This window comes from Sus scrofa, chromosome 4 (genome assembly GCF_054392235.1).
Source record: "Sus scrofa isolate SSC_HxYL_T2T_F1_AM1 chromosome 4, Sscrofa_HxYL_maternal_Yorkshire_Landrace_v2.0, whole genome shotgun sequence".
NCBI classification, from domain to species: Eukaryota; Metazoa; Chordata; class Mammalia; order Artiodactyla; family Suidae; genus Sus; species Sus scrofa.
Window position 1 is genome coordinate 61,956,713 of NC_139386.1, and position 19,795 is coordinate 61,976,507.

Below are 19,795 nucleotides of genomic sequence, written 5' to 3' on the forward strand. Positions count from 1 at the left end.
ATATTTGTTTTTTTATTATTTGTTCTTCTTTCTCATATTTTTTATGTTGCAGTTGTTCTCATCCACTGCACTCATTTCTCATTAAAGGGAATTATGCCTAATTTCCTTGTGTTTAATTTTAATTGTGAATGTATACTCAGTGGACTTTTTCTATGGAATTTTCACCTGACATGAGAAGGCATCCTCCTTCAAAGAACACATTTTTCTTAACGACAAATGTTCAGCACCTTAGTTCACTCTCTTTATTTTGTCCTTTTTTTCTGTTTCACTGTACTTGTCTTTTGCTATGTGTGTTATATTCTGTTTGCCTTTGAATCAACTTTAGTTCTCAGCTTGAGGTTCGCAAAGCACAGGAATGGTATAAATTTAAATTCCAAACCAATGTGGTTACACATTCTCATAGGAGACACTTTTGTTCCTTGTTTACCCACTGAAACTAGTCTCAGAAACAAACAAGCTTTGCTTCTACTGTTGTTCATAACAAATGTTCTTTGGTGGGTTTTTTTGTTGTTGTTGTTGTTTTATTTTTTTTTTTTCCGTCTGCTCTTTTTTTTTCTTTTGTTTTCTTTTCTTTTCTTTTTTTTTTTTTTTGGCTTTTTAAGGCCACACCCACCACATATGAAAGTTCCCAGGCTAGGGGTTGAATCAGAGCTACAGCTACCAACCCACACCACAGCTACAGCAACATGGGATCTGAGCCGCATCTGCAACCTACACTATAGCTCACGGCAACACTGGATCCCCAATGCACTGAGCAAGGCCAGGGATTGAACTTGCATCCTCATGGTTATGAATTGGAGTCAGATTTGTTTCCACTGTGCCACAAGAGGAATTCCTCCATCTACCCTTTTATTAATAATATTTTAGCTCTTTTGATCATCAACTTTATTCAGGGGTTTGCTTCTTTTTAAAAAAAAAATTATTACTCAATGAATTTTATTACATTTATAGTTGTACAGTGATCATCACAACCCAATTTTATGGCATTTCAATCCCAAACCTCCAGCCCATCCCCCACCCCCCAGACTGTCTCCTTTGGAAACCATAAGTTTTTCACTTCTAACTTCCTTCCCTATGTCTAGGTCCAAGGCCTGGTCTCCTGGGAGAACTTCTTGATTTTTGGAACTCTTCCTCAGGGAAGTTATGCATTTCAGTTTTATTTCCTAACCAGTTTTCTAACTCTTTTTTTTTTTTTTAACTCCAGGGATTCCTTCCCTAGAATGTCATAGTTTAATTGTGAACACATTAAAAATGATTTGTCATATTTCATCCACATAGAAATGTACATTATAGTGAAGCTATACTTTCACAAGTATGTATTCTGCTGGAGTTCTCGTCTTGGTGCAGTGGTTAACGAATCTGACAAGGAACCATGAGGTTGCAGGTTCGATCCCTGGCCTTGCTCAGTGGGTTAAGGATCTGGCGTTGCCGTGAGCTGTGGTGTGGGTCGCAGACGTGGCTCGGATCCCGCGTTGCTGTGGCTCTGGCATAAGCTGTCAGCTACAGCTCTGACTAGACTCCTAGCCTGGGAACCTCCATATGCGGTGGGAGTGGCTCAAGAAACGGCAAAAAGACCAAAAAAATAAATAAATAAATAAAATTATACTATGTATTCTGCTAATATAAGGCACAAATGAACCTCTCCACAGAAAAGAAAATCATGGACTTGGAGAATAGACTTGTGGCTGCCAATGGGGGAGGGGGAGAGAGTGGGGTGGTTGGGGAGCTTGGGTTAATAGATACAAACTATTGCCTTTGGAATGGATTAGCAATGAGATCCTGCTGTGTAGCCCTGGGAACTATCTCTAGTCACTTATGATGGAGCATGATAATGTGCGAAAATAGAACGTGTACATGTATGTGTAACTGGGTCACCATGCTGTACAGTAGGAAAAAATGTATTGGGGAAATAACTATTAAAAAAATAAATAGGTTCCCGTTGTGGCTCAGTGGTTAACGAATCCAACTAGGAACCATGAGGTTGAGGGTTTGATCCCTGCCCTTGCTCAGTGGGTTAATGATCCAGCGTCACCGTGAGCTGTGGTGTAGGTTGCAGACGCGGCTTGTGGCTCTGGCATAGGCCAGAGGATACAGCTCCGATTTGACCCCTAGCCTGGAAACCTCCATATGCCATGGGAGTGGCCCAAGAAACAGCAAAAAGACAAAAATAAATAAATAAAAAATAAAAATAAATAAATAAATAAAAGTATGTATTCTGCGTTACTGCCAGAAATACATGTCCTAAAATTTTCATTTTAACTTAATCTTTGATGTAAGAGCTCCTTAAAGGATAATTTTTAATTTCCATATAATTGTGACAATTGCTGTTTAATTTTGAGATTCATAATGAAAAGTTATTCTAAAATATGACCCAATTGGGGAATTTACTGGGATTTCTTGTGCGGTCTAGTGTATCATGGATTTAATAAATCCATTTTCATCAAAAATGAAAAGGAAGATTTTTGTTTGTTTGTCTGTGGCTACACCTGCAGCATATGAAATTTCCCAGGCCAGGGATTGAATCTGAGCTGCACCTATGCTGCAGCTGAAGCAACACCAGATCCTTTAACCCACTGCACCAAGCCTGGGATTGAACCAGGACCTCCACAGAGGACCAAGTCACTGCAGTCAGATTCTTCACCCACTGCACCACAGAGGGAACTACAATGATAAAATATTTTTAAAGGAAGAAATTTCAATTATCAGTCAAGTAATTAAGTCTACTAATTAAAGTGTTTTATGTCCTTATTTTGTGTCTTATCCCTTGTCAAAAACTGAAAGTGGTCATGACATGTCCTAAAACTATTGCACTGTCTTAACTTCCTATTTCCTGCAGTAGATTTTGCTCTTTATATGTTAATACCATGTAATTTGCTGCTTAAATTTTGTTTCTATTATGTCTTCAGTGTAAATAGTAGCATTTATCTTTCTTCCATTTATTTGTTTTGTTTGGGAATTATGTCTCAGTGAATATTCACAGTCTCACTCCTAAAAAACAGATTTTCTTTGCTGAAAATGACTTTGCCTACCTTTTTATTGTATACTTTTTTCTGCTATTTTGGTTTGGTTATCTTTTGCATATGGTGCCTACTTAGATATTTTGGAGTGGCCAAATTTTAATCTTTGTGTTTCAATAGTGAATTTAATCTTTTTTTATTTGTAGTTGTATATGAAATATTTAGTCATATGAGCATCACTGCATGTCATGCTCTGTTTATTTCATGCTTTCTTTGTTTCTTTTTCACTTGTCTTTCTCTATACAGATACTGTTTTTGCTTAGTTTCTGTTTTTGCCACCCTCTTTTTATGTTTCTAGTGATTACTTAAAATTCACATTTAAAATGTACTAAGAAAGATAGATAGATAAATAGAGATAGATAGATAGATAGATAGATAGATAGATAGATAGATAGATAGAAAACATCTATTGACCTCTATGAAAGATGAGAAACCTAGCAGGCTTTACTTCCTCATCTCCTGCCATCAACCCCATTCCACCTCTTTTTAATAAAAGATCATCTGCATTCTTAGGTCCCATTTGGTATTAATGCATGATATGCAGCTTCCCTTAAATTTTTTAAAATACTTGCATGAATTTTTAAGCTGTTGCTCAAATAAAGCAATGTTCAAATAGTTTCAAGGCTTACTGGCTGACATTTTATACCACAACTTCCTCATTTTTGTGATCTCTATTTTAATTAATCTCTTATTTGGTAAATTTTTGTTTGTTTGTTTTTTTAATCAGAAGTGAATGTTGACAGTGTATTTTCTGAAAGTCTGCATACAAGAAAAGAAATTTCTGTTGCCAAATCACATGACCAATAATCTGCCTGGTATGGGATTTTTCAGTGGCAATATTATTTCTCAAAAATACTATTTTTCTGTTTTGTTCCCAGGCATCTAGCAATGGAGGGTTAATTCTTATGCCCTGCTGGGTTATGATATTAACCTTTTGAAAACATATTTTAGGTCATAGATCCAGTTGTCCTCAGAAAAAAAGTGAGGTTATCAGATCCCTGCATAATTCAAGCAGTGCCTTTGCCTCTCTACTAATTCTTCCCTGTTGTCTCTGAGTAACAGGCTATGGCTAACTGGCTGCTCATACCAGAGAGAGGGCATGGCAACACTGGGGTCTATCTGCATCAGGAGCCAATCTTCATGCTTTCAACTCTCCACTTGGTTTGAACTGCCTATGACCACAGCAAATCCTGCCACCTTCTAAATCTATTGGTGGAGCCCCAAACCACATGTCTGAAAAAGAGAAAAGCCATTCAGGTGTCATCCTACAAGTCTATTTTGCCTCCATCATTCCACTCCTGATTTAAGTAATAAAAATATTTCACTTCCTATCCTCTTTCCATACTCATGCATATTTCTTTTTTTTTTTTTTTTGTCTTTTTGCCTTTTCCGAGGCTGCTCCCTCGGCATATGGAGTTCCAGGCTAGGGGTCTAATCGGAGCTGCAGCCACTGGCCTACGCCAGAGCCACAGCAACACAGGATCCAAGCCGCGTCTGCAACCTATACCACAGCTCACGGCAATGATGGATCCTTAACCCACTGAGCGAGACCAGGGATCGAACTTGCGTCCTCATGGTTCCTAGTTGGATTCCTTAACCACTGCGCCACAATAGGAACTCCACTCGTGCATATTTCTGAATCCAACCATTGAATTATATACTCATCATAAGAAGAGTATATGGCCCAGCTTCTTAACATAAGAAGAGTGTATGGCCCAGCTCCTTAACTCTTGATATCATCAACACAAAACAAAAATTCCTTGGCATAAAAGTAGATCATATACCTCCATGGAATACATACCAAAGAGCCCTGCTTTGACTTTTACTGAACTGTACTTGGTTTCCTATACCATGTGCCTTTGTGAAGGATATTAAGGAAAATCATCTTATGAAGCTCTTAAGTGTATTCACCATAAGATAGTGGTAAAATAGTGTGAATTACATTGCACAGTAAGGCTGTCATCTGGAAGTTCAGCCTCATCCTAGATTTTAAAACATTCCCATTCCCTAAGTATGGACATTTCTAATCTTGTCCACATAATACATCCTCATCTCTAAATTTAAGCTATTGTCTTGTAGCTCAGTTTGAGTAACTGAGATCTGCCCTAGTAAGGCCACATCATTTCTAGCAGGTGTTTGTGCTGCTTTGTCCTTATCAGTCTGCCTAAATGATGGAGTCCCTATGATGGAGTGAGGGCTCTCTGATGCTTGATGGACTGCCTTGAAATAAACTCTTCCTACACAGTCATTCTCAGCCTAGTATTCTCCATGCCACTCTTGGCCATTGTCCACATGTCACTCTTGCCCACTGTACTTTTTGTCAGAGCCTTATTTCCTTCCATTTGCCCACTTCAGAGGTTTCCAAAAAACTCTGCCACATTTCAGTGGGCCTAGACGGCCCTGAGAACCTACATTCTTAAATTCAATCTGTTCTACCACCTAGCAAGCCACCACTTCTAACATCATACTTCTTTTTCACCAGAATTAAGGCAATTCTCAAGGCTTTATCTGAAATTGCCTACAGGTGAGTAAGGTCTTCTGTAGAGGCAATAAATATTTGCAGAGTGACTGACTGATCATGCCATAAGGTACGAGGTTTTAGGGCGCTTTCCCTGATACTGAAATTCAGTTCTTTCAGTTTAGGATGATGCTTACTCCACACCACATAATTTACTTCCTTTTCCCATGTAAATAATTCAAGTATACTTTGCCTTTTTTTTTTCATTTATTTCTCTGATCATCTTCATGAAGGAAACCATGAATGGTTTTTCCTCCACTACTGAGTAGCACAAAGAAGAAAGAAACACATTAAGTACCTCCCTTTTGTTTCACATGCATCTAAGTAAAATTCCACAGTATTTCTACAAAGCTTTCCAACAAGTAAAAACTCATTATTAATTTATGGGCAATTTTTATTCTGTTTAACTCAAGAAAAAGCCAGAGGAAGGAAATTTTTCAGAAATTCTCTCTGGGAGTTCCTGTAATGCCTCAGCGGTTAATGAATCTGACTAGCATCCATGAGGATGCAGGTTTGATCCCTGGCCTTGCTCAGTGGGTTAAGGATCTAGCATTGCCATGAGCTGTGGTGTAGGTCACAGACATGGCTAAGATCCTGCTTTGCTCTGGCTTTGGTGTAGACCAGCAGCTACAGCTCTGATTTGACCCTAGCCTGGGAAATTGCATGCCATGGGTGTGGCCCTAAAAAAAAAAAGAAAAAAAAAATCCTGTCTGAATAATTTCTCTTCAAAGTATGGACTGAAAATTTCTATTTTGAATTGATCAGTAAAAACCAAGACAACTTAACCCTTTTAACAAAGGTTTTGTTTCTGTGGTATTTTATCTTCTTGAATCTTTATGTGGGTTTTTTGAGCTTTTTTATGACTTTGAACATAGTTATTTCTATTTATCAATGTGAATTTGGTTTTTTAAATTTTATTAAAGTATAATTGATTTCCAATGTTCCTTCAATTTCTGCTGTACCGCAAAGTAACTCAGGCATATATATATTATATATATATATATATAATATATACATATATTATATATATATATAAAATTTTTCACACTATCTTCTGTCATGTTCTAACACAAGAGACTGTATACAGTTCCTTGTGCTATACAGGACGACACCTTACCTATCCGTTCTAAATGCAATAGTTAACCTCAAACTCCCCGTCCATCCCCTTATTGAGTGCATATTTCAGCCATAATTTTTCCCAAGATTTTCATGTGTGCTACCTCACTTCATCTGAGAGGGCCCCCCAAGACAAGATCATTATCATTGTTTCATGGATGAAAAAACTGAGACCAGACAGCTCTCAAGTTCATCTCACTGTCAAATGAACTTCTACTACAAGCATTCTGGATGGACCGGGAAAGAGAGACCCAATCATGAGTACGAAAATATTGGCCTAGCACATAGTGATGCTATGAAAAAAAATATAGGCATGTTTTATTTTATTTAAATAAATACCACTATCAGGCACTGTTCTATTTGTAAGTAAATATCCATAATGAACAATTATCAACTCATTTAATTTGCAGAACAACATGGTGAGATAAGTACTATTATTATCTCCACTTTACAGATGAGAGAACTGAGGCACAGAGAAACGATAACATGTTCCAGTAAACTCAGTGAGTGATAAAGTAGAATTTCAGATCCCAGCAGTCAGGCTTCAGTGTCCATGCTCATCATCATCATGCTAAAAATCAAGGTTAAGAGAGCAGAAACAAGTCTCTACAGAGCATTAACAAGTAATGCGATGCTTCATAATGCTTTCTGCAGATTTGAGGGTTTTGATGTTTGCATATAGCTTATCTCATTGAGAATAACAATGCTCTATGCACTTCTGCTCAGGTTTTTCAAAAGTATGGTAAAGGATGAGAATCAATGACTGGCAAGGGAAATTAAAATGAATGTCCATGGGCTCTCTTGCTTGGGAAGGATATTTTCGAAAAATGTATTATTTATTTGGGGGATGACAACATCTGAGTGAACACCATCCATCAAATATTAAATTTGAAATGCAAAGGGTATCCAGGATATACACTATCCAGAAGTATTTTCCTGCATAAAAATGTTAAATCATCCAAAATTCTAACCTGAAGATACTACTTCTTTCACACTAATAAAGAGTTGTTTATTTTGAAAAAAGTAAAATAAATTCCATCTCATGTGACGCACTGTTAAAGGTGGCACCAGAAAATGTATTTTATGCATTTGTTTTTATTATAGTTGATTTACAACGTTCTGTCACTTTCTGCTGTACAGCAAAGTGACCCAGTCACACACACACACACACACACACGCATATTTTTTTTCTCACATTATCCTCCATCATGTTCCATCACAAGTGACTAGATATAGTTCCCTGTGCTATACAGAAGCACCTCATTGCTTACTCACTCCAAATGCAATAGTTTGCATCTACTAATCCCAAGCTCCCAGTCCATCCCATTCCCTTCCCCTTCCCCTTGGCAACCACAAGTGTGTTCTCCATGTCCATGTGTTTGTTTCTTTTATTTAGAAAGGTTCATTTGTGCCATATATTAGATTCCAGATACAAGTGATCTCATATGGTATTTGTCTTTAAATTTATTCTTTTCATTTTTCTCCATTTTTGTGGCTCCCTGCTTGTCCTTGGGAATTTGTTTCTTTAACCACTTTATCAGTCGGTGTCTGCCCCCTGTGGTAAGCTGAGGAGTCAGCAGTCTTCTGTGTTTTTCAGTTCAGGTTACAGAATGTGCTTGTTGAGAACCTTAGAATTTCAGGAGCTTTTTAGGGTGTGGCAGGGCCAGGAGAGGATTAGGGGAGGGGGACACAGCACTCAGAATGTCCCATGCTTCTGAGGGAGCTAGAATATTGCAGGGCCCCACTGTGGCATATTTCCTGGGCACCTGTGACCACAGCTGTGAAAACGCTGATGCAGGAAATAATCACTGTGGGTTACAGAGCTTGTGACTTCCGTGGGAAACCTTAGGTGTTTAATATTTTACCTCATTTACAAATGGCTTTTAAATTACCTAGTTAAAATTCAGTTATGCCAACAAATAGAATGCCTTTTTTGGTCCATAATGCTACTATTCAGGCAGTGTCTTTATTAAAATTTGTTGATACAACATATATATGTGTATGTATGTATATGTGTGTGTGTGTGTGTGGGTATATATATGTATGTGTATATATACATATATGGAATACATTCATAAGCAGTCTGGAGAGAATATGAGGTTAAAGGAGGTGGCGAAGGAAAGATAGGAGTTCCCTTGGTAGCTCAGTGGAAACAAATCTGACTAGTATCCATGAGGACGCAGGTTCAATCCCTGGCCTTGCTCAGTGGTTTAAGGATCCAGCGTTGCTGTGAGCTGGGGTGTTGCTCAGACGTGGCTCAGATCTGGCGTTGGCTGTGGTGTAGGCCTGTGGCCACAGCTCTGATTTGACCCCTAGCCTGGGAACTTCCATATGCTGTGAGTGCAGCCCTAAAAAGACCAGAAAAAAAAAAAGAAGGAAGAATGTATCAATGCTGACTCTGAATGAATTTATTTCACCACTACTCAAGAGTTTCTGCTTTGGTTTTTACTAAGACAACATTCTAGTTATGGTGAAATACCATTGACTTCACCTTGGGAATGGAATTCAAATACCTGATTCAAATTAAATGTAATGGGAAGAAGCAGGCTAGCTCATAGCCTTGTGAAGCAATGGAAGGCAATATACCAACCAAGGCAGCTAAGGGTCCCGGATCCAATCCCAGGTCTCTCCCTCCTCTGCTCCAATGCCTTAGGAAATCTACTGAACTTTTGTGCACAACAATTGTCATGACCATGAAATAGGGCTGATGGAGCTACCATATGAGCAATCTGTGAGAAACTTTCAAGTCAGTTACAGGGACCATAGGTAAAAGCCAGAGTGCTCCCAGGAAATGCCCCTCCCAAGAAATGTCCCACTGCAAGACACCTGACAAGTGACAGGGAAATGTGACTTGAAGCCTTGCTTATAAGTTGCTTGACATTTGAAAGGGAAGGGTTTCTGGGAGATCCAGGACCCTTCATTCCTGGAAAGAACAAGCTTGGCCGTGACCTGCTCTACCTGCAGGAAACATGTGGATAATTCTCTTTTCAATTTCATACCCACATAATATTTGTGGAAAAGCATACTTAAAATTTCCTCCTAGGAAAAAACCCATAGCCTGTTATTTTTAATTTTTTATTATAGTTGATTTACAATTTTGTGCCAATTTCTGCCATACAGTAAAGTGACCCTGTCATGCATGTATACACATTACTTTTCTTACCTTCTCTTCCATCATAGTCTATATATAGCATGGATATTGTTCTCTGTGCTTATGGACCTCCTTGCTTATCCATTCTAAATGTAATAGTTTGCATTTACTAACCCCAAACTCCCAGTCCATCCCACCTGTGACCTATTATTTAATAATTGTTAACTAAAATGATGTGACATTTCTATTAGAACAAGGTTTTAGGCTCTTTGTGTACAAAAGAGCCAAGATATGAGCTCACATGCCATAATACACAGCTGTTTGAATTGTTGATTTTCAACCATGAAACATAAAATTTCCTACTTATCTATTTTACTCTCATGCCTCTTCGAATCCACAGACTTGGGGACTCCCTCTGGTGGTTAAATAAAATATAATTCTTATGTTAATAATGTTAAACAAACAAACAAAAAGAAAAAAAGGTGATATCTACATAAAATAACTTCTTGTATATACGAAAGTTCTTTGATTTTTAAGCTATGACACCCACCAGGGTATGGGGATGAGGAGGAGGAGGAGGGAGGGGAGGAGGATGGTGATGGTGATGAAGGATTCTATTCAACTCTGACATGGGTTGATTGTCAAAATCACAGATAAAAACAATCTGGCAAAAAACAAGCAGAAAAGGCAAAGCCAATTACAAACTTTTAAAAATGCATAAAGTTCACCAATGAACAAAATCCTAGAAAGAAATATGGACACCGAGAAAACATTCTGGGGTTCTGGGTTTCACAAACAGCACTAAAATTTCCGAAGGGCTTAAATATCAACAAATGCAGCAGAACAACAAGGAAGATACTGGTAACATTTTCACTGTTAGAGCCAAAACACTGTCTCTACAACTTTATTATTTTGCCCAGTTTTTTTCTGTCTATTCATCCAAAGCAAAACAGAATTGCTTTGCTAACAAAGACATCATTTGAAAGTCTGATAGATGGATTTATTTCTCCCTCATTCTTACATAGTTCTGATAAAAGAAGATGATTTGTTTTTCAGTTTTTTCTTAGCTCCTCTCTCCTTTTCACTGATATGGAGGGAGTATTATTCCGGTTATCAGTGTCTTTTAGAGAGGGGAGTGCACACCCTAACCGCTTGCTGGGTCATGGGGTGGTGGAGCTAAAAATTCTCTCCTGCTGAAATTATAGGGAGCATCAGATTCCTGCCACTGTCAGGGTTCTTTATCAAAATACGTTTTCTTGGTTTTTGATGTAAATACCACTGAACATGGTGGCCTGAGGATGTTCTAGAAGTAGAGGTAGAAGTGAAATGGTGGTTGCGATTTCTAGAAAATCTTCCAAGAATATAAAGAACACTTCCTCCTCCCTCTCATTCCAGTCTTCACCAAATTCTCCATGTCTATTTTTTCAAATAATGTCCTAAGGGACACCATAAAGAGGACAGGTTACATTAACCTCCTCCTCATTAACCTCCTCCTCCTTTGTACCTGATTGAAATGAATTTTAATTATTGTACTTTACGAACTAAAAAAAAAATGTTAAAGAGAAATGGTCTCAAATATAGAAAAACAAAATTATTTTTTCAGATTTATAAGATTAGCCTTGGGAGTTCCCATTGTGGCTCAGCAAATCATGAACCTGACTAGGATCCATGAGGATGCAGGTTCAATCCCTGGCCTCATTCATTGGGTCAGGGATCCAGCATTACCGTGAGCTGTGATGTAGGTCACAGATGTGGCTCAGATCTGGTGTTGCTGTGGCTGTGGTGTAGGTCAGCAGCTGTAGCTCGGATTGGACCCCTAGCCTGGAAACCTCCAAATGCCATGGTTGCAGCCCTTAAAAAAAAAAAAAAAAAAAAAGCCTTACAAATTTGAGCATTCTTAGAAATCATCAAACACTCTCATGTAAGGAAAATATATTTGCCCCCCACTTCTGAGTCTGTTTATATTTACATAGGTGTATCTGTTTACACATTCATCTTCATATAGCCCAGGTCATTTCTATAGCAAACACAGCCAGAGGGGGAAAAAGGAATTATCTGTCTCACCAGGTCACATTACCTCAGGCTCCCCTTCCTCTGGAGAAATCTACTGAGCTATTAAATGAACAATATGAGAAGAATCTTAGGAGCTATTTAAAAATGTAAGAGTTAATGGAGTTCCCATTGTGACTCAGTGGGTTAAGAACCTGACTAGTATCCAGGAGGATGCAGGTTCAATCCTTGGCCTTGCTCAGTGGGTTAAGGATCCTGCATTTCCACAAACTGTGGTATAGGTCACAGATGTGGCTCACATCAGGTGTTACTGTGGCTGTGGTGTAGACAGGCAGCTGCAGCTTGGATTCAACCCCTAGCCTGGGAACTTCTATATGCTGCAGAGGCAGCCCTAAAAAGAAAAAAAAAAAAGAAGAAAAAAATGCCTTTAAAAAAATGTAAGAGCGGAGTTCCCGTCGTGGCTCAGTGGTTAATGAATCCGACTAGGGACCATGAGGTTATGGGTTCAATCCCTGCCCTTGCTCAGTGGGTTAAGGATGCAGCATTGACATGAGCTGTGGTGTAGGTTGCAGACGAGGCTCGGATCCCACGTTGCTGTGACTCTGGCGTAGGCTGCAATTCGACCCCTAGCCTGGGAACCTCCATATGCCATGGGAGTGTCCCTAGGAAAGGCAAAAAGACAAAAAAAAAAAAAAAAGAGCTAAATTGAGACTGTGAACCACCTCTGAGATGGAAAGGTGGCAAACTTTTAAGGAGGCAACCACAGGTAGCAAGTACCACTTCCAAATGGATCTTGTCATCCCCTTTCTCAGCCTCTAACTATAGTGTTACATTCCCAAGTATGATGCCCCTGGACACTTGTAGAACAATATTCCAAGGGAGAAAAAAAAAAACATTCAAAACCAAATGAGTTGGGAAATGTTTCGTATAATATGATTGGAATGAAGAAAAGGATGATGAGGATGAAGGAGGGGAAGGAGGTCGAAATGCTCAGTAAGAAAAATATATAGAAATAATTTATTTTACTGCATTTAAAAGAGAAAGAGAAGGAAAGAAAAAAAGAAGACATTTGGGGCTTGGAGAATTCCTATACATCCCATTTTCCTACATAGGAATGTAGACACAGTGGGTAGACACAGGAAGTACCATAACCACAGTATGAAAGCATGGCATTCCCCACTATCACACCAGCCTGGAAACATTGAGTGAAACTAGTGCCCCACAGAGCCCACTTTAGGAAAGCTTCATGACCTCATTTAAATGTCATAGCTAAGTTAACAGCAAATAAGAGGCTGTGTGTGTGTGTGTGTGTGTGTGTGTGTGTGTGTGTGTGTGTGTAAGATTTCCCCAAAGTTTTATTATTCAAGTTCTTGGATATAATTTTTACATGCATCTGCAAAGGATCTAGTAATAGAAGTCACTATATCTTAACCCTGGTTGCCTATTACAATCACCTGAGGAACTTTGAAAAAAATCTGCATCTTATACCCAGAGACTCTGGTAATAATGTTCCAGGATAAGGCCCAAACACTAATATGTCTGCAAGTACCAAGATCATCAAGTTGCAAACTCAACCTAAACAGTCAAAGGACACCTCCTTTCCTCTTGGTTTTCTTCCCATCCCCCTTTCTCTTCTTGTCCAATGTTGTGGTTGAGGAAATGTCATTATTTCTTTCCTTTGCTAAGAGCTTGTCCAAAGGGGCAAGAGTAGGGGTAACAAAAAGAAATAAAAGCAAAGAGAGAGAGGAGGGACCCAACCACTTTTCTTGACTGGCCCCTCCCCACATGCCATGGTTCTAAGCCCTCAGGCGAATCCTCCTATGAGTCCTATGTGTGGCTTGAGAGTCAGCAGAATAAGGCATCCCAATGATGTGTTTGTAAATTGAAGGTTGATCAATTTTTTAAATACTTCCAAGAGAGAAAACTATTTGTGTATACACAGGAAATAAATATATGTGTGTCTGTGTGTGTGTATAATAGTAAGCACTGGAACTCTGCTTCTTGGCCTGCTATGCCCAATAAAACAAAACAAACAAACAACCAACAACAACAACAACAAACTACTGAATCTCCTGGGAAGAGTGTAATGCACACCTATAGAGCCTCTGCTCTTCAATTTGACCAAGTCTAGTCTTCAGGACAATTTCTTAAAGGAGCCCCACCGTGACTTCTGGATGTAGAGATTATGGGTTAAACAGTGGTGCCAGGAAGCATCTGCCAGGGCTTAGCCTTGGTCATTGATCTCTCTAAGCCTAGGACCCAACTGTCTCCTAAAGTGCTGATTTCCCATTCCTAGTCTGGCCTGTTCTACCTAATTTTCTTGGTTTCCTTCCAGGACTGGAAGGCTTTTCTGGACTCTTGGTCATGTGGCTGAGTTCCGGGATCATGTGTCATTCTTGCCAGTCCTTTCCTTTGTGTGTCTGAACCAAAGCTTGGCTCTCTAGGAAAGGCACTTGTCACCTGGGCTCCAAGCTTCCATCCACAACAGGAATCATACCAGTCCTGCCCTACCCATAGGTCTGTAGAGTTTGGTATGCACACCTCCAGGATTAGCAATGAGATAGAATCAACACCATCTGACTTCTCTCCACTGAGCCAGCCCCAAGAGCAAGAGGAGTGTCCCCAGCCCAGCTTTGGCTCACTTTTCAGCTTCCAACAAAACCTCAGCCAAGCCTAATGCCTTTTAGGATACCTGCATCCAAGCGTATAACTAAACTCTCTACCACAAAAACATTGAGAGCAAGTCTAAGAAAAACATTCTGTAAACTTTAAAATCCCATGCACATTATGTATTAACAATAATTAGCATTGCATTTCCATTAATAGAGTAGTGATATCAGACATACCATATATAAATAAGATCTGTAAGTTTTCCTGAGATGCTGAGTACCATGGTGAGGGTTGTTTCAACAGACAACATGCATTGAATTCTAAAGCATCTATTGGCATATTTGGCACCCCAAATATCTAGTTTCACTACAAAGTCAGCAGCCCTTGGTGGACATAGATAAAATGTGTTTTGCTGGCAACATGATTTCCAATAGGCATTTTGAATAACAAGACCTGGTCATCTATTTTATATTTTTACTGCATCCAAAAGAATATGAGCCAGCCAGGATAAATAAGGGGGAATTCAGTGTAGAGAACAAAAAAAGTCTATATGGCTTTGTGTTTCTGGTGCTATCCGCAAGGGAGCATGCCCTGAAGAAATCTCCCCAAAAGAAGTTGTGCCATGTCACAATTTTATATACTCAAGTACCAAGATGCAGGCACAGTGCACTTGTTCTTGATTTAGATACCCTTGGTTACCAGAAAGGCAGAACCAGTCTGTGTATAATCATAAAATCTGCAGCATTGTGACCATGTAGAAAAGTCACTATGCTCTTTGCATTTAAATGCTGAGGTTGGCTTCTCTTCCCTGGGTCTGTGTGCTCAATATCTATTTGGCAGGAAGTTTCGATTTCATCTGCTTGGACCATTAGTTCCAGCCAGCTTATAGCCTCTTCTCCTCTATGAAATTCTTTAGCACCAAAAGAAAAATCTAAGGTGGCAAAGTGAAGCCATAGTTAACATCCTTTTATGCACATAAACATTGCCCTTAAAACATGTATATTCCACTCACAGCGAAATCATGGTAGCCAAGCAGTTGCCTTCATCCTGTGTTATTCAAAAGAATATTTGCATAAGCTTCCAGCTATCTCTTAAATCATGTTTCTGTCAAGAGCTATTACATTCAGTCACAAAGTATGATTCATTCTCTATTATCCAGCCTCATGTGATTAAATCCATGACTCAGCAAAATTTCAAGCCACTGTATCATACACTTTGGAAACTGTTCTTCATTTACTAAAATGATGAACGTTCACTCTTCCCAGGCCCGGGGTCTTCCACTTAAGCTCTCCAATCTTTACATGCTCTCCCCACAAGCCACAGACCAATGACATAGACAATCCATCCCCAGGGCGATGCCCAAGAGATTGGCCAGAGCTCTTCCCCTTTCTCTCCCTCTTAAGAAATCATGTCAAAAATCAAGTGAATGACAACAATGTTCTGGTAAGTATAACCTGAAACACAGTCTGAACTTCCCTGAAAAAAACTATATAACATCATATCCTAGGAAATAGTAAGAACCGGCAACCTATTTCACAATGAAGCTCAACACGTCAGTGTATTACAAGAGCATATTTGAAAAATGCTGGTCCATAGTGCTGGTTCATTGTCTGGCAATGGGATTTTTACAACACTTTATATGCGTTGCTTCATCCGGTTTTCACAATATTCCTGGGGAGTAAGAGAGAAACACATTATTTCCCGCATATTAAAAGTTTTATATATATGAGCATGAGTCAAGTAAGCAGTTACAAATTGCACATCATGGGCATTGAAGCTTTTGCTGTATGAACAGAGGGAAGAAAGGAAGAGAGAGGGAGGGGAAATGAAGGATGTTTTAGGATTAAGCTTGCAAGGCTTCATACAAAAGACTTTTCTTCTTCTTCACCTACAATTAGGAAATGAGGCTGCTAGAACAGTATTTCACAGAGTCTGTTCTACAAATTTATTTTTCCTCCATGATACTTTATAGAAAAAAAAAAGGTACTGAATTCAAATAAGTTCTGGGAAACACTGCATACTATGTCTGTCTTAGATACTCGCAAGGCCCTTTTTGCATAGTAAAGGTGCTAAAAGTCCTACAGTAAAGAATCATGTTTAATTTTCTTTTCTTTCTTTCTTTTCTATTTCAGGCTTCACCTGCAGTGTATAGAATTTCCCAGGCTAGGGGTCGAAATGGAGCTGCAGCTGCCAGCCTATACCACAACCACAGCAATGCAGGATTGGAGCCACATCTGCAACCCCACAGCTTGTGGCAAACCAGATCCTTAACCCACTGAGCTAAGTCAGGGATCGAACCTACATCCTCATGAATACCGGTCGGGTTCTTAACTTGCTGAGCTACAATGGCAACTCCATAATTTTCTTTCATTTGCGTTATTAACATTTATTTGCCCATGAAAAACCCTGCCTCCTGTAATTCCTATTAACATGATGTAGATCTGGGTTCCGAGGAACACACTTTGAGAACTACTGCATAAGGGGTTAACTGTCTGATAGTTCATATACTCGTGTCTTACTGATGTTTTACTCACTCACTTTAATTTGAAAGAAAAAAAAATAGCCAGACGCCTTATGAGAATCCTTTATAAAGGCCTCCTTTTGGATAGAACCAAAAAATAAAAATGAGAAACAAAATGTTTATCAGTTCTGTAACTCATAAATACTGCCAGTTCACAAATCTTTGGCAGAAACCACTACCAAATGCAGTAAATCTTAATTAGTGTGAAGAAAAGTATCAAAGGTTGATGAACAACTTCCCTTCCTGAAAATGTGCAGTTTCCAGAGAAGTAACTAAAGCCAATTTTGCCAATTCTCACTAAGAGTGAGTAAGTGGAGAGCAGGACTGTTAGCAGAGGAGGCCTTACAAGAAACAGATTTTGGCCGCCCGAGGCTAAGCAAGTGCAGAAAATGAATACCCATGCTTCAGAATTTTATTACTGTTTGTTTAATGATAACACCCTTCTTTAAAGTAACATATTTCTCTAACATGGCAGAGAGGAAGGTAATCTCATTACCTAGAGACTCTGGAAGCAAGGGTGAGCAATTTTTACAGACTGCAAATGTGGTGATGCAAGAAACAGGGAAAAGCAAAACAAAGCAAAACACGTGGCCCCACCAAACTGAACGTCCTTAGGTGTGTAACTTATCTCCAACCTGACTTCCCACCTCTGTCTTAGTTTCCTTGGGCTGCTATGACAAAACACAATATTTTGAGTGGCTTAAACAACTGGCATTTATTTTCCCATGGTCTGTAAGCTGGCAATCAAAGATGAGGGTGCTGGCAGGGTGAGTGTCACAAAGGTTCTCCCCCACCTCACCTTCTCACTGTGCTCACAGGACTGTTCCTTGATCTGAGTGCTTTCTCCTCCTCTTCCCATAAGGCCACTAATTTCATCATGAGGGTTCCATCCTGGTGACTCTATTGAAATCTAATCACGTCCCCAACACCACCTCCAAATACCTACCACCACACTGGGAGTTCAACATACGAATTTTGAGGGAACGCAAATATTCAGCCTATGACACCTGCCTTGTGCATGCAGGTGAATAATGCAGAATCAAAGTCCTCCTTTACATACACAAAACATACACAAAATCCACCCCCAACCTGTCACCAGCAATTCACATGCAGTGGAACTCACATAACACACTCCTAGTGAGGTTTGCTGCATTTTCCCCTATCACGTAGAGAGAGCAAAACATTCAGAAATAAAGATTTCTAATGAACACGCTATGGCTATGATCTTGCCAAGGGACTCACAACAGATTAAGCATCTGGATCCAGTTGCCAATTTACAGGAAATGCAGACAATAAATATGGTGATCTGCAAAAAAATTTTATAGGTCCATTTCCCCAGGATCTTTGGGATATTTATTATAATGGAAAGAAAGCCAAGGGAAGAGAACGTGTAGATTAAAAACAGTAAAAAGTCATGTAAAGTTTTAAAAAGTGGGCATGCACTCTTGGGTGATAAAATCATAGAAAAAGCAAAGTCAGGGTAGTGGGTAATGGGTACTTTCGGAAGGAGAAGAGCCATGATTAAGATGGGAAAATAAGACAAGTAAGTCCTGGGGATGCAATGTACAGGATGGTGGCTATAGGTAATAATAATGTATCATATATCTGAAAGTTACTAGGAGAGTAGATCTTAAAAGCGCTCGTCACAAGAATAAAAAAGTGTAACTATGCGAGGTGATGGAATTTAACTAAACTTACTGTGGTAGTCATTTTACAAAGGCTGCATATATTAAATCTTTAGGTTGTACACCTAAACTAATATGATGGTGGAATTTCCACTGTGACTCAGTGGTAACAAACTCGACTAGTATCCATGAAGAGGCAGGTTCCATCCCTGGCCTCGCTCAGTGGGTTAAGGATCCGGCATTGCCGTGAGCTATGGGTGTAAGTCACAGAGGTGGCTCATGTCTGGCGTTACTGTGGCTGTGCCATTGGCTGGTGGCTACAGCTCCAATATGACCCCTAGCGTGGGAACCTCCATGTGCTATAGGTGTGACCCTAAAATAATAAAATAAAATAAAATAAAACTAATACAATGTTATGTCATTTATACTCCAATAAAAAATAAAATTCAAAAAAACAACAAAATGAAGGGGCTTCTGGGAAGGCTGCTAAAGTTCTATTTCTTGACCTAAGTAATGGTTACGAGAGAATTCATTTTATTTCAATTACGTAAGATAGATAGGTTCTTGAGATCTAAATTGCATAGTGCCTTTAACTAATACTGGATCGTGTACCTAAAACTCGGGAGTTCTCTTGTAGTGCACCAAGTTAAGAATCAGGTGTTGTCCCTGCAGTGTATGCTCTGGTGAGGGTTCGATCCCCGGCTCAGGAATTTCTGCATGCCATGGGCACAGCCGAAAAAGTAAAAGTAAATAAATAAAACTCAGCAAGAGAGCAGATTTATGTTAAATGCTCTTATTATAGATAAATAAATACACTAATAATAATAAAGGGGGTAAGAGAAAACTTTGAGAGGTGAAGATACGCTTATGACCTTGAAGGTGGTGATAATTTCATGGGTGCCTACCTAGTCCCATACTCTTAATTATATACAGATTTTATAATATCAACAATACCTTACTAAAGTGATTTTTAAAATATTCTGTTTATAATAACTCATTAATCTCTATCTTCCTTTTTGTTTCACTTGTGTTTTATTTTAAAATAAAATAGCTTTAAAATAAAACAGAGCATGCAAAACATAGACTAAGCATATTTTTTGAAAAAGATTTATTCCAGGAAAGAGAAGAATTTTTAATAGGAACTATAATGTTCAGTAGTATAAATAAATACAACATTATAAGTAACTAAATTCCAATATAATTTTTTTTTGAAAGAGGGAATAATGCTTTATTTCATTTGTATATGTTCACAATGTGGGCTACAAAAAGTGTCCTGTAAATAGCACA